Source organism: Morone saxatilis, unplaced genomic scaffold (assembly GCF_004916995.1).
Source record: "Morone saxatilis isolate NCDOM2014 unplaced genomic scaffold, NCSU_SB_2.0 Contig14, whole genome shotgun sequence".
In the NCBI taxonomy this organism is placed as follows: domain Eukaryota; kingdom Metazoa; phylum Chordata; class Actinopteri; family Moronidae; genus Morone; species Morone saxatilis.
The window spans coordinates 2,187,455-2,190,642 of NW_023339696.1; positions in this window are offsets into that span (position 1 = coordinate 2,187,455).

The following is a 3,188-nucleotide window of genomic DNA, read 5'->3' on the forward strand; positions in this document are numbered from 1 at the left end:
CGTGTCTGCACAAGAAAGGGGAGACTCTTGGGCCCCCACCAGACAAACACATTTGGTCATTGCAAGATGTCCTTGAGGACTTATCAGGATCGTCTGGATGAGAGTAACCGCTTTTAAGTCCAAGTTTCTATTAGTTTACGTGCTTTAAGTTCACAGTAGCCTACAAATGTTAATTTTGTTAAGCTTTATGCTAATCACATGCAGTGTTTTGCTTTCGGTATAGATTTTGCTATTTTTTGGTTTTTTAAACAATAGTTTCAGCCAGTTAGAAATCAGAAAGCTGCCTGATTGTTTTCCATATGTTTGTCTGTACTGCATAGTGTAAACACTGTTCCCTTTCCAACAGTAAAGCACTTGAATGCAACAGTCATTAACTGGATATTGTGGATATTTCACGTGTGCTTTGGGTTTTATCTTATATTTGTGAATAGGGAAAACATTTAAACAGCTTGATGAAGAAAAAATACACATAAATGCATACTGATATCTTGTAGGACAACTTTTTCGCTGCTTTGACACTGACGCATGAAAACACACAGTCAGATAGTACACATAGAAGAGAAACACATTAAAAGCTTGTGAAGCCATTTGGCCGCCTCTCTTCATCCTACATTCCAAAGGAGTTCTCTAGCTTGGGGTGAAAAGACACACCCTGTGAGAAAGGAGGAGGGAGGGAGGGCAGGAGGGAGGGAAGGAGGTGTACACGCTCTGCCTCCTCTCTTTGGTTTGGCCATGACTTAAACATTTTCCTCATCTGAACTAAGGAGGAGGAGGAGCGAGGGATGACAGGCTCACATGTTGCTTTTCTGACTAATATGCACTCTTTTGAAATCAAGTGTTGCTAATTATCCTCTGCAATCCAACATGTGAAACAATAAACCCTCTGCTCCCCCTGTTACAGTCACTGTCTTGATATTTTATCTCGAGGGTGAGGGAAATATATGATCCTTCAGAGTAAAGCTTCTGCTGTTGCTTTTGAGGATCAGGGTCTTGCTCATGGACACCTTCTGTAGTCTAAGCTACAGTTGTCTTTCGATTTTAAGGCTGATGAAGTATAAATTATGTTCCATTTGAGGTAAAAGGGTGAATGTGGCATGTAGTGTAAAAGAGCATTTGAGTGGTCGTAAGACTAGAAAAGCGCTATACAAGTACAGGTCCATTTACCATTTACCATTTAAATGTTGTTGTTGGCACATACTCTGACCATGCATTTGCAATCTCACTGGTTCAAATCTGGCAATGGACCTTTGTTGTGAGTCATTCCTCGTCTCTCTCTTTCCTCATTTCATTTCAATTCCTACCGTCTATTCAAATGAAGATACATATAAATACATTCAAATACATTTCAATTAGACGTAAATGAAGTAGATATTTGTAATATGAATCTAGTAAAGTGCTCTCACTTCTTCTACTTCTTGCAGATCAACCACAGGATGGTGAAAACTGTGCTTTTAAATATAGGACTAGGAATAATACTTTCATGTGTTATGAGGAGAATCTGGTTCTGGTGAAGGAGAATAAGACGTGGGAGGATGCATTAATGCACTGCAGGGCCCTGGAGGCAGTGGACCAAAGTAAGCCAGCCACTGATTACCAGAACCACCGCTATGACCTCGCCACCCTGCTCAATGAAGATGACCTCACCTTTGCACGAGAGACGGCACAAGAGGCTCCATGTGGGGTAGGGCAGTTTAAGTAACACAAACTCAACAAAGAAAAAAGATTCTTGATTAAGCAGCTTTTATTAGTCATTTTAAGTGACACTTAGTTTTGTAATTTACAGAAACATTCATGATTAAGTACTTTTTACTATGGTAAATGGACCTTTTACACACATTCACACAGTGATAGCAAAGCCCATCGAACAGAAACTAACTCATGCACATTCACACATTAGTTACTCAGTAATCAGTTACTATTTTGTTTTCACAGTAAAAAAGATTAGTACTATTAGATACTGAGCCCCGAATTGCTCCTGATACCGTGCATCAGTGTGTGAATGTATAAGTTTCGCTCGGATGGGATTTGCCATCACTGACTGAATGTGGTGTTGAAAGGTGAAGTGTGGCAATGCTAGGTGGAAACGGCACTTTTGGGACGTGCGTCCGAAGGCTAGAAAGGCGCTATACAAGAGGTCCATTTACCATTTAAAGAAATCTGTGCACAACACAACACAATACACAACACAAGAACAGTATGCCAGAGGTTACAAAAAATAATTGAAATACATGCAGAGCTGGGACTTAGTGATCATTTCCATCATCAGACTGTCAATCAGTTTATTAAATTAAATGATTAGATTGTATTTTATTGCTGCCTAGTTCTTCAGTAAGGAGTTATTAAACACAAATCCACCAGTAGCCCTGAACTGACTTTGTGAGAAGGTTTAATTGCAGTGTGGACTTTAAGGAAACGCTCAGCTGGGAGGATTTCAAACTAAAACCAGCTTGTGTTCCTTTCCTGGTGACCTGATGGTGAATCTGCTTTTTCCATCCTATGAAGACAGACGGGGGAGGGGTGTGTGTGTGTGTGTGTTTGTGTGTGTGTGTGTGCATGCATACTTGTCTGACTGAGAGAGCACAGAAGAAGAAAAGAGAAAAAAATCCGAGAGAGATATTTTATTCTGCCCAGAGTGCATGTCAGTGACTCATGTCGTCATCCACAGACGCCCAATCAGAGAAGACCTCCCCTGCCTTTGGCCCGACCCACTTCACCAAAATCTACACACACACACACACATCTGGCTTGCTGATGTTGCTCGCTGATCCACATCAATATCAGAGAAACTTCTTTAGTCAGAGCACCCCAGTCCGGTCGATGGCTCTGCCCCCTCTGAATTCAAACCTGAGAGACTGTCCAGACCAGCAGAGATCACACACACACACACAGATACTACTTAGCCTCCAGCTTGTGATCTCTGTCTCTTCCACACACACATATTTTAACATAAACTATCATGCTGAGTCCTGTGTTGGTCCAATAAACACATGGCTTGTCTTGGAGTTGGGGGTGGGGTTGGGGGGTGGTGTGAGGGGGCATTTCTGTTCAAAGCAAACGCTGCTTGAAGGCTTTTCAAAGTCACAGGCACAAAGAAAATATTTTGTTATATGAGTAAAACAAGCACACTCAACACATATGCAACAAATGTATAAAAGTCGCAATTCAAGAAAAAAGTACATCCTTAAATT